Genomic DNA, 13,120 nt, shown 5'->3' on the forward strand with positions numbered 1-13,120 from the left:
CACTGTGAGGCTTCCACAGTCACTCCTTAAGGATGGTTGAGAGACACAAGGAAGCTGTACACTCTTAAAAACAATTCACCGGGAAGGAGTTTCTTGCTGTACATACGACGAACTAAATCCCTATCACTTCAGCACTCGGAATGCTTTTGTTTCTCACCTTTAGTACTTCAGTGTTAGTACTTGCTTGCGTACGCAGTATGAAAACTTTCATGCAGTATTTGTTTCGAGATACATGCCAATCTCCAGTGATTACATGGAGCTATTCATTTTACATCGAATCCAAACAAGTGTCTGTGTAGGTAACGTGAGGATCTCAGTGATGGCGCTGATGTAGACTTTAGCATCTTGCAGTTATCCCACGAAACACAAAAAGTGCTAGAAGAAATCAAAGTCATCTACACCAATGCGTTTTTACGTCTTAAAGTAGTATAGCTAAGGTTCTGTATAGCCATCCAAAGTTTTGAAGGCCTCTTGTAGCCTAGGCTAATGCAGCGCTATCTGTCGGCTGTAGGAGGTTTACCTTGATGTCTTGTAAGACTTCTAGGTGATACCTCGATTAGCTGCAAAGAAGTATTTTCGCTGTTTTGTAGTTGTGATATATAATGCTAGTAGTTGGCTTAGGGAGCTCTTACTTAGCTGTATAGATGCGTTTCAGCCCTTTTGTATCTGTAATGCTATTAAATGAAAGGCATGTTACGAAGAGCCCATGCTTGGTGTCTCGGAAGCAGTAAGATCTGTGAAGAAAATACAAATGTCTTGCATATTTGGGAGACAAAATGTGTCTATTACGAGCATGTGAGAAAACTTGTTGCAGTGCTGTCTCTTGCCTCTCTTGTCTGACATTTGGCCTGTTGTCTACAGATTAAAGACATATTTTCTCTGAGCAGAGGTCTATGTACTAGGTGATTGGTGCATAACACAGCAGTTTCTATTGCAACAAAATTTTGCATATCTTGAGCTTCCCCGATAACTCAGGCTTACAGTTTCTCTGCACCATTATTTTAATCAATGTTAAGCATGCATACTGGATGTACCAAGCCAGGGGTTAGAAAGCAGTGATAAGTTACAACTCACGGTATTGAAAAATCTAAAATAGTGATTTCGGTATCGCATACAAACCACAAAGGAGTCGTGCCCCTATGAAGTGGTTAACAGCATGACTATAGGGAGGCAGTGAAACTTGGCGAGTAATTATGGGAAAAATTAACAGGCAGAATCGCAGATCAACTGTAGTAAGAAGTCAAGAGTAGGCAAAATGCCGGTAGGACAGAAGAAGAGGCAGAGAAGTCTTCTACTGTATGTTCACAATTTGTTGCACAGGCTAGACAAGACAGCTGCCTAATATGATGTGCAGCATGGCCTTCTTGGCATTGCTGACATTTAAAAGGTTGAAGTTTATGCCAGACTTCCACACAGGCAACTAGATGCAGAGGAAAGCCAAATTTATGCAATATATGAATAGGGAAACAAGCTTGTCCAATGAGTAGTGCAATTACATGTTTAGCGAAAAAATAAAACTTAGTGCAAAGATAAGGAACAGTATTCACAGCACCTGTAAGCTGTCTATTTTCATTCTTTGTCCTAGCCCTAATGCACTGAGATTTTTAATCGCCAAGCAACAGACTTTACTAAACGGCAGAAAATAGGAATATATCGGATACACTTAGAACTCATTTGAAAACACCTGTATACCACTGTTATCAGTCTGCCAAGCAAGTCGCATATTGGAAGTTAGGTTTTTATCAAGAGGGGACAGGTCAGAGCTTGAGAGTGAGTTGCAGGGCATCTGTCAGCTGTACCAAACAGGCCAGAGTGACCCTGAATATCGAATATGGAATGTCAGCCGACAAAGGAAAGCGCAGCACCCCAGGTCGCCGCTAGGCGCGGAAGCGGGCAGTTTTAAAAATTTTATTGTAAATTATGGGCTCGATTTTGAGGTCTTGTACGCGGCATGAACGTTCGTTAGCCTGTACTCTACATAATGCGAGCATTTTATAAACAACCTCAAACATCCTTTTCAGGCACCCATAACAGCCCGTCCAGCCAGTCGGGCGACATTTCGAAAACTTCTAACAGCCTGCAAATACACAAAGCTGCACCGCTGAGGCCAGGAGAAGAAAGCTGACCATGAATCAGATCACTTTGTCACTGGAACTATCAATACTAATGAATCAGAAGCTAGACAAATGGCCCATGCAGTAATGCAGCTGTATTGGCGCACAATTCGTTCAGCTACTTTATTTATCCCCTTGGCAATAGCAGCAGACCTCAGGCAGTATACAATTAAAATGTTCACGTAAGCTTAAGGAACTATAGGCATGTAAATGAACAAACTGATAAATTAGCCCAGAGCAGTCGCATACAAATGAGTTCCTTATAACCACACTATTGCAGTATTGTTATTCCTGTTTTCCTCTCACCTTCTACAAAATAAGCCATAGACATTAAATGGCTTTTCTGGCTTGCTCTTGCATGTGCAGTGTATATTGTGCGTGCAGTGTCATTTAACAACCATGCACAGGTGCCGCAGTGAATCTGCGTGAAACTAGCCCAAGCCCCAGCTTGCTCGCCAGGTGAAAATTTCGAACTGGGAATTGGGAGTAACTAAGAGTAACTGCTGAAACCTACGCTAAAATGTCTGTCACCTTGCAGGACCACCGCGGAGCTGCGGTGCGCCGCCGCCTTTACCGCCGCTTAGGGTGCCTTGATGTCTGCTCGCCTCCGGTTTCAGTGTGGGTCGACACGGTTGATACCCTTTGTACCACCCCGCCACCCTTTCCCCCTCGCAGCGGCATGTTGGGTCCCACGCGCCAGTCTTGCACTGCGCGCTATGCGTGTGGCACGGTTTCTGTGCGGCTGAACCGGAAATAGGCAGTGCATAGTTGTTTTTCTCGTGGCAATAATATTCTGGCCCTTTTGAGTGTATATTATGCACGATGCAATTGCTCAGACTACTCGGAAATCGAGAAGTTATGACGGACTGACGTGTAATTCCCAGTCGCTGGCCGCAGTGAAAAAGGACCGCGGTTATTTAATTGGTCTTCCTTCGTAGTCGTAATTTAGATTACCAGGGTCGCCGAATTCCGTAGAATTAAGCTGCATTTCTTATTTGAACGTAAGGACTGTTCACAAGGCCCCAAATTTCTCGGGCCGCCGCGGTGGCTGAGTGCGGTTATGGCGCTCGGCTGCTGGCCCGTAAGACGAGGGTTCGATCCCGGCCGCTGACGGTCGAATTTCAATGGAGACGAAATTGTAGAGGCCCGTGTGCTGTGCGATGTCAGTGCACGTTAAAGAACCCCAGGTGGTCGAAATTTCCGGAGCCTTCCACTGCGGCGTCCCAGGGACATAACCTGAGTCGCTTTGGGACGTTAAACCCCCATAAACCGAAACCAAACCAAGTTTCTCGGGTATATGCCAGCAGCGTAGAGGATGACCTGCAAAATATAACTTTTTGCTTCGTTCACACTCGCTTTTCCAACATTCTTTGGGATCTCTTTGTCCTATTACTGCACCGTACATAGGGAGGAAATTCTGCGCTGTATAATGGCAAATTTCTCTTCCAAACGGTCGGTCACCACATTTGTCGGGTGGACAGCTGAACACGTCTGAAACAAAATGGTCATGTTTCCTCAACGGCTTTTCTTGGGTTGTTCCATAACAAAACCAAGCTGACTGTTGAGTTTCCTTCTGAATTAATGGTGTGCCTACACGTAAAAAAAATAAACTGAACAAATTGCAGTGACGAGAGCTTGCCAGCAAGAGCGCCTAAATAATATGGCTGCCTTACTAGGAATTATGTCGACTGCAGGTTCTGAAGAAAGCACTCGGCAAATTATGATGCGGCCTGGCAGCTGGGCTTTAACCTTAGCCTCCCCTTGGCGCGATCAGCTGCGGGACGATTCCCGGCGTACGTCGTCGGTTTACGTGCTTCTGGTCTGGTGGACAAAACATCCGACTTTTGACAGCGTGGTGCGAAAGGTACGACGTGTACCGAGGCGGCTGTAATCGGGAGAAAAGGCTGCGACGCGTAACGAGGCGTCTCTAATCGGGGATATGCATTAGGAGCTTGAGGGGGGTCCGGGGGTCCCTCAAGTGATCTGCAATCACTTTTTACCCGGACCTACCCACATCTATGATGTACATAAAATAAACTTGAAACAGAAGCTTCCGCATGCGTCGCATGGGCTCCGCGATTTTCGAAGATCTTCAATGGACAAAGACATCGGACCACCGAAATTTTCGGTTGAATCGACGTCGGAAGTTGGGAGGATCAAGTGGACATCAACACCGGACCGGTAGGCCATTTTTTTTTGGACTATTATCGGGATCCGAAGTTTCCACGCGGTCCGGCGCGACTAGGCCTAATCTAGGCCTAGCGCCAACAAGGCCTCGGCGGGCGCTCCGCGGCACGACTGGTCCACGGCACAGTCGCGATGGAGATCCGAGGCACTCAAGACCTTACTCCAAGCACACGGAACACCGGTTTTGTCCGAAGTTGGGCGGAAAATCGGGAGATGGAGGCAGAGCCGGCCACCACGTGTCGAGCCTCCGAGGAGCGGGAACGCCAGGGCACGGCCGAAAAGAAGGAGAACCGCAGATACCCGGACGGATGGCAGACGGCGGGACCGAGACGAAAGAAAGGCAAGAAAGCCGCGGGAAGGAACGAACTCAAGGAATCCCAAGAAATCGAGGGAAAAATAACAGCGACCGACAAGAAGACGTACGGGCGGACGGATGAGTGGAAGAGGCCGAAGATGCCGCCGCTGCCCAAGGACAACTACAAGATAATCCTGCGGCCCAGGGGAGGACTAAGGATCAGTGAACTAGAACCGTTTCAAGTCACGAGAATAATCGTACAAGAATGCAAAGAAAAAAATCAAGGCGGAGGACTTCATAACATGGATCAGACCAGGATCCAACATCGTAATTGCAAGCGTTCCGGACGAAGAGAAGGCTAAGACAATCGCGAAAATTCAGAAGCTGCAATTTAGAGAAAAGGGCTACGAAGTACTCCCGTACGCAGCCACAGGAGGAGACTACAAAATAGCCGTGATCCACAGAATTCCGGCCCGAATAACGATAGAAGAGTTACAACCGAACCTACGAGTAAGAACACAAGGGGTAACCATCATGTCGGCACGAGCCCTGGGGAAGTCAAAGACGGCGCTCTTAGTCTTGGACCCATCGTGCCAAAATGGGTGATTTATGAAGGCGTCGAGCTCAGGACGCACCCACACAGACCAACCAGGCAGGTCTGCTACAACTGCGCGGAACTTGGGCACCGCTCGGACGTATGTCCCACGCCCGAGGCCGAGGCCTGCAGAACTTGCGGACAGAAGAACCCGGAGAAGCAGCACGAATGCACAGCCAAGTGCCTGACTTGCGGAGGTGACCACGTCACAGGAACGAGAGAGTGCACCATAAAACTCAAGAAGTTAGAAGAGCTGCGAGGCCGCAGCGAAGAAAAGAAAGGAGCGTGGAACAGATGCCGAAGTCAAAGCCGAGGACGACCGGGGCAAGGGCGAGGCGGTTCCGGAGGAGATCAAGGCAGGCGGCCTGGGGGTGAGCGCGGTAGAAGCAAGTCCAGGATCAGGGGCCAGAGCAGGGGCAGGGACGAGTCCTTCCCTGCACTGGAGGCCAAGGCACCGGAGGCGCAGGCAGGCCAGGCAAAAACGAAGAACAGCAACGAAAAGGTGAGCTGGGAAGCGGGACCTCCAAAAACATTGCAGCCCGACACGGCTAAAATGAAAGAGATAGAGGAGAAATTCGAGAAAGAGAATAGGCGGCTCAGGGAACAAATTAAGCAAGCCAATGAGCAAAACAGGCTGCTCCAAGAGAAGCTAGATCGGGTCGTGAAAATGTTGGAGGAGCAAAGGAAGGGAACGGCCCAGGCCCCATCAATGGGGCAAGGGCCATCCCAAGGTAAATTAGAGGACTTCATGCAATACATAATGGAGCAAAATGCAAAAATGCACGAGAAGCTCGAGAGGATCGAGCAAGCAAACGATGTAATGGTAAACAGGGTATCAACCATACCACAGAGAGAGGACATAGTAGAGAAAAACTGCAAAAGCTATGTCAAGAACCAAAATACCCAAAGAATAACGAGCGAAGCCAGGGATCGACTCTTCAACGAAAGAAGGTTCGGAATTGAAAGTCAGCACAACGGTCAAAACAACGATTAATCATGGGGGGGACACAAAGAAATAGAGTTTTGGCAGTGGAACTGCGGGGGCTACAGGCGAAAGCAGGGGCTCTTGCAAGAATTCATAGAAAGACAAGGGAAGCAACCCGACATAATAGCTCTACAAAAGACTAACATAACCCCAACCTTGAGGGGCTATGATTGCCAGGAGAAAGGACGCACAGCTACCCTAATTAGTAGGAGAATTACCACCATAGAGCACGATGAAATCCCAGACACCAAGCTAGAGCACGTAATAACTGAAATAATTCCCAAGAGCGGGAAGAACATCATTGTCGTTAACGTTTATAGCCCGCCGAAACAAAGGGATGGAGACTTCTCCAAGCTTTTAGTGGGAGCGAGCAGACTGGCAAAGAACAACGCCATAGTAATCCTAGGCGACTTGAAAGCCTATGGCCAGAGATGGGGATACAAGAAAAACAGCAAGAATGGAAAGTAGATCGACGATGCAGCAGAAAGCACGGGATGTACACTGTTGACGGACGAGAGCCAGCCCACGAAGACCGGCAACAGCGTGAGCCCGGACACCTGTCCAGATCTAACTTTCGTCAAAAACACGCGTGGCGCAGAATGGGACAACCTCCTGGAAAGCCTAGGAAGCGACCACTATATACTAAGAACCACGATAGAGGCGCAGGAGATGAGAAGGGAATTTGGAATCGCAAAGATCGTGGACTGGCACGAATTTAGGGAAGCATGCAAAGGCTTAAAGGGGGACATCGGCTCGATCAAGGAGTGGAGCGAGCAGCTACAGGAGATCCAGGCCAGATAAATCCAAGAGGTCCAAAGAAAAGCACCGGAAGTCGACTCCCCCCTACTCCACATGTGGGAGGCCAGGAGAGGGCTAACAAGGAAATGGAAGACTCAGAGACACAATAAGAAGCTAAGGAAGAGTATCTAGCTGCGAACTACTGAAGGAAGCCGAGAGTTGTGCCAACCTCCTCGCGAGGCTAAGCTGTGACGACTTCAGCGACCAACTGAACGGCACACTCTGTACCGCCAAAACGCGGAGAATAAGGCCCTGCTCGACCCGACCAAAACCAGGTCGGAGGGCAACAAGGCAATCCAGAGGATCGTCCACACTTCGAGGCTGATGACAACGAGATTCTTAAAATGATAGAGGAAAAGGTATACGGCACCGAAAAACCAGACGCCTACGACAAGGAATACCGAGGCGAAGACAACCCGCACCTCGACAGACACATAACAAGAGAAGAGGTCTATGCAGCGGCCAAGGCGGCGACGCGCAACACCGCAGCCGGTGCAGACAGAATCAGAAACTCCATGATAAGAAACCTCAGCGATGAAGCGGTCGACCAACTGACCCAATTCATCAACGAGCACTGAGAGAAAGGAGCGGTACCAGAGGAGTGGAAACACGAAACGGTGGTGATGTTTCCCAAACCCGGAAAGAAGCTCCAAATAGAAAACCTCAGGCCGATATCGCTAACGTCGTGCATGGGAAAACTTTTTTGAGCGAATATTCACCCGTCGACTACAGCAACACCTACAAGAGAAGGGGCTCTACCCGGACAGCATGTTCGGTTTCCGGGCAAAGCTGTCCACGCAGGACGTCCTCCTTCAGATCAAAGAAGGCCTAACGCAAGTCCCGTACAATGGCGAAAACGTTATCATGACCCTAGACGTCAAAGGCGCTTTTGATAATGTAGGCCACGCCGCCATCATGGATGGACCCAACAATGCCAACTGCAGAAAGAAGATCCACGACTACACCAGGGCATTCATAAGCAACAGGTCAGCCACGGTTGGGAATCGGGGAACTCAGAGGAGAAAAAATCAACACGCCAAACAAGGGCACGCCGCAAGGCTCGGTCATATCACCGGTACTCTTCAACGTAGCGATGATAGAACTAGCAAGAAGACTCGAAAAGATCGAGGACATCGACTTCGCAATCTATGCGGACGACATCACGATATGGGCCAACCAGGGAACGCTAGGACAAAAAGAGAGAAGTTTACAAGAAGCGGCGACATATGTGGAAGAGTATGTGAAAGAAAGAGGACTGGCGTGCTCCACTGAAATGTCGGAGATCCTCAGAATCCAGAGAGGGAAGAAAAACCAGGAGAAGGTAGAAATCCTGCTCGAAGGAAGCCACATTCCGGAGAGGAAATAGGTCAGAATCCTCGGAATGTGGATCCAAACAAACAGGAAATGCGGATTCGCAATCAACCGGCTTAAGCTGGCTGCGACGCAAGTGGCAAGCATGATAACCAGATTATCGCAGAGAAGACGTGGCATAAACGAAAGCGACACTCTGAAACTCGTAAAAAGCTTGATCATAAGTAGGGTGACCTACTCCCTCCCTTACTTCCAAACAACCCAAGGGGAAAGAAACCAGATCAACGCAATCATTCGGAAGGCGTATAAAACGGCCCTTCATCTGCCGATGCATACAGCAAACGAGAAGTTACTTGCACTCGGCATTCACAATACATTCGAAGAGCTGGAAGAGGCACAGCTAGAGGGGCAAAAGGAAAGTCTAGTGCAAACAAGAAGCGGCAGAAGAATCCTAGCAAAGTTGGGATACAACTTAGAAAAAATGCTAGAAAAGGAAGCAGACATCCCCGCCAACATGAGAGCCACTATCAAAGTCTGCTCGCTCCCCAAAAACATGGACCCAAACCTACACCCGGCTAGGAGAAAGGCGAGAGCAAAATACATAGAAGAGAAACTGGCGGTCAAAGAAAATACAGTAAATGTGGACGCGTCCAGATATAGAGGAAGAGACGTGAGAATGGCAGCGGTAGCACTCAACTTGGAGGGCGCAGAATTTGCTAGCGCATCCATTAAAAACGGTACGGTTGATAAGGGCGAGGAACTCGCAGTTGCTCTAGCGATCGCCGAAGGCAACCTGATCGGAAACCTTTAACCATCCTAACGGACTTGGAAGAGCCGTGCAGGAACTATATGAAAGGAAGGATTGGTAAATGTGCAATACAGGTCCTAGCACAAGTGTCTCCAAAAAAGGACCAGGCGAGGCATGTTATTTTCTGGGTACCCGGATATGCGGAAGTAAGGGGCAACCTCAGGGCCGATGAGACTGCTCGAGCTTACAGGAACCGAGCCTCGCATCCACTCAGCCCGGAGGGGGCCTCAGAAAACGTAATGCCCACCTCCTCAGAAATCAACTACTACAGGGGGGCAAGGAAAAGATATCCGGAACCGCGCTCTAGTCTGACTCGGGAAGAGGAAGTCATATGGAGGAGGCTCCAAACAGAAACCCTAGCTAATATTTTCATATTAAACAAGATGTATCCAACGCAGTACAGGGACACGTGCCCCAAATGCGGAGGCAGACCCACGGAGTATCACACAACTTGGGAGTGCAAGGACAATTATATTTTTCATAATCAGAAAGAACAATGTCGGGAGCAGTGGGAGGAAGCGCTTTCCAGCCACTGTCCAGCCCTCCAACGAAGGCTGGTACAACATGCTGTGAAAGCTGCCAAATTAATCCAAAGGGGCCCTGGAATAGGGGCTCAACCCGTTGAAGAGGGCGAAGACATCGCAAGATGAAGACGACCTCTGAACTCTGGAGTGTATAGAAACTGGAGCAATAAAGTTTATCCTATCATATCCTATGCTCTAATCGGGAGAAGAAAGGTGGTGGGGAATGGTCGAAACAAGCAAAACTGTGGCGAATTAAAGTGGGCAATTTCGCTCACTGGGCAACGCTCCATTGCTTGACGTGAGCTTCTGTGATGTGTGTAATGCAGCTGTCGGAGATCAATAGCAATATATAGGGGCTGCTCCAGGCTGTTTTGCCCACATTAGAAAATGACAGTGCATGGCGATTAAGTTTTGCTCAGGATAGCGCACGCAGAAAAAAGCGGGAATAGCAGGTCAAGCCAGCTGGAAACCAACACATAGATCCAAAGTATGGGATCTAAGGATGCGAAACACTTTCATTCTGGAACAGTTCTTACTGGGAGCGGAGGTATGCACTATTTTAACTTCGCATCCTCATAATTACTGAAATTTTAGCAGCCGTCAAAGGCGACTTCTCGCACTGGATTTTGTGGCCAACGAAAAGATTAAATTTCAGTGGCAGTCTGTGGCAAATATGCAAATGCAGCTCGGAATAATTAAGTAATTTTGATTGATGGATCCGGGAATCCCGAGCTGGCACTGGAGTATCCCACGCCCATTGTACTTATGAATGTGACGACTGTTTACGGCGGCAAGTACCTCGGCATATTAGCTGCAAAAGATTATATACTTCAGCGTAACTAACTCAGATTCACTGTTTAAACAATCTCTGCCACCATACTGTCTTGGCGGGGCACAAAATTTGTGGAATTGCATGCGTAAGCGGCAGTTTTCTAGTAGAAACGGGACGCCGCATTGCGCTCAACACAGCTGAGCGGGAGAGTGGGACCCAACAGGACGCCGTCGATAGCGGTGTCTTCACCCTGAAAGCGACGCTGGCCATCGAGGCACCCTACCGCCGCCGGTCTCCATGCTTGAAGTGCACGTCGGCCGGTAGTCGCCGGGACGATAGCCGCACGTAACTACGCAGTAAATGAACGTCACCTAGATTGGGCAGTTGCGTTGTTAGCGCTGCTCGAGCCGGTCGAGCTCGAAAACAGGCGCAGCGACGAAAGTTTGTCGCGGGATCTCCTAAATTCTGTGATCGAAGCTCGGATAGTGGCCAGTGGCAACAGCGCTTTAGTAGGACCAGACTGCGCGTGTAGTTAAGGCACATTCAAGGGGTAGAGATCGAATCTCCCAGGTGAAAATTTGTTAATGGGATTCTGCTGGTTTCTAATGGTTTCATATGGTCCCAGAAAGAAGCTGTCTGGTTTGCTGCTGGTTGAAATGATCCATGTAAGGAGCCTCTGCTGGTCCCTGCCGAGAGCTTCTGGTTATGAAGTGGAATCTACTGGCTCCTACCGAGAACTTTTTGTTGTCGGATTGACAACTTTTTTTTGTTGTAATGGTGTTCCTCAATTAACAAAATTCGTCCTAAATCTATTCGAGTTTTTCTGCCATAAATTGCAAAAACGATGCTCGAATTAAATGAGAAAACTGTGTTTATTAACTCGCCCCGCCGCGGTGGCTCAGTGGTTAGGGCGCTCGACTACTGATCCGGAGTTCCCGGGTTCGAACCCGACCGCGGCGGCTGCGTTTTTATGGAGGAAAAACGCTAAGGCACCCGTGTGCTGTGCGATGTCACTGCACGTTAAAGATCCCCAGGTGGTCGAAATTATTCCGGAGCCCTCCACTACGGCACCTCTCTCTTCATTTCTTCTTTCACTCCCTCCTTTATCCCTTCCCTTACGGCGCGGTTCAGGTGTCCAACGATATATGAGACAGATACTGCGCCATTTCCTTTCCCCCCAAAACCAATTATTATTATTGTTTATTAACTGTTCCCTACTAACACCTGTGGGATGCCCTTAAAGGACTATATAGACACCAAATTTTTGCTTGCGTGTTTTCTTCTTTCAAACGATGCATTCGTATACGTGGAGCACCTTCTGGTATTCGTATACAACCGCTAAATAATTTATAATTGAATTTCTTCTTGACGCTGTTTGGGTTTCGGTTTCATTGACGAACGACAACTGTGACGTCAAGTTAATGTTTTAGTCACGTGACCCACTAGAAAAACTAATATAATTGCTGACAAATCATTTCTTTCTCATTCCAGGTCTTGGAAAACACTGAATTAAATGTCGTAGTGAGTTAAAACTACATATCAGCGACTATTTACATTTTTTTCTGGTGTATCACGTGACCAAAACATCAACTTGACGTCACTGTCATTGTTTGGTCGATGAAACCGAAACCGAAACAGCATGGGAGAAAAAATTCAATTATAAATTATTTAGCAGTTGTATGCAAATACTCCGAGGTAATTCATGTATTCTGAGGTCTAACGCATATCGTTTGACAGAAGAAAACGCGCAATAAAATTAAATGTCTATAGTACTTTAATGAGGGAGTATATAAGCATGAGCTCATAGTAACAGTCAGTATTAACGTGAGTGTATGTAATTTTCTCATATAAGTTATGTGCATTGCAGTGCTTTAAATGTTGTTGGTCTTGTTGGCGCTTGCTACGATTAAAGCTGTGCGTTCTCACTATAGGCAGACCTGCGTGGTCCGGCAGGGCGACACATTTTAGTGCACGTTGCTTCTGTTTCCTGAATTTTTTGAGTGTGCTTATTATCATTAAGCAACTCTTTAAAATATTTTGTAAGTTGTCAGAAAGGTTAGAAATCTAAGGCCATGTATATTACACTGATGGTTTGTTCAAATAAATGTTCCTGCTATCCGCAGTTACTAGTTCCCGCGGCTACTGGTCCAGCAGCTACTGGTCCCAGCAGCTACAGGAAATGGGCCAATAAACCATTTGAACTTGGACCATAAAGGTTTGCCTCCCAGCATTTTAGTAAGGGATGGATAAATGCGTGATGTGAATTTTGCACGAAGAGTATTTTCACAGACTAAGCAATACTTGCAGTGAGGGGGCCCTTTGGATATCTGAGCCACTAGAGAATGTTGCGTGTCACTGACTCGATTTCTTTCCCGCCACTCTCTGTTTGCCATATATTTCACTCACATGCCCCAGGACGTCTCCCAACCTTCTGCACGAGCTCTTTAGCTTGGCGTCTATGAGTAGTCGGGCATGGATGGCAGGCATGTTCAGTTGCATCGTTGAGAAAAACACGACCAGAACAGTGGAAATTGTCCGCTTAATTGAAAGAGCACCATGGTTCTCGGAACTTGCGTAAAAATAAAATTTGGGTGAAGAAAGCTTCAGCAAAGAATAAAGGAGCCTAAGCTGTCTTCTTTCATAGTCAAAAAATTAAAAGTGCATACAAATTCAACAGGTGAGCAAAGGGGTTGGTCACATGTGAACACCTGTTCACCGGCAGGCTTTTCTA

This window comes from Amblyomma americanum, chromosome 1 (assembly GCF_052857255.1).
Source record: "Amblyomma americanum isolate KBUSLIRL-KWMA chromosome 1, ASM5285725v1, whole genome shotgun sequence".
NCBI lineage: Eukaryota > Metazoa > Arthropoda > Arachnida > Ixodida > Ixodidae > Amblyomma > Amblyomma americanum.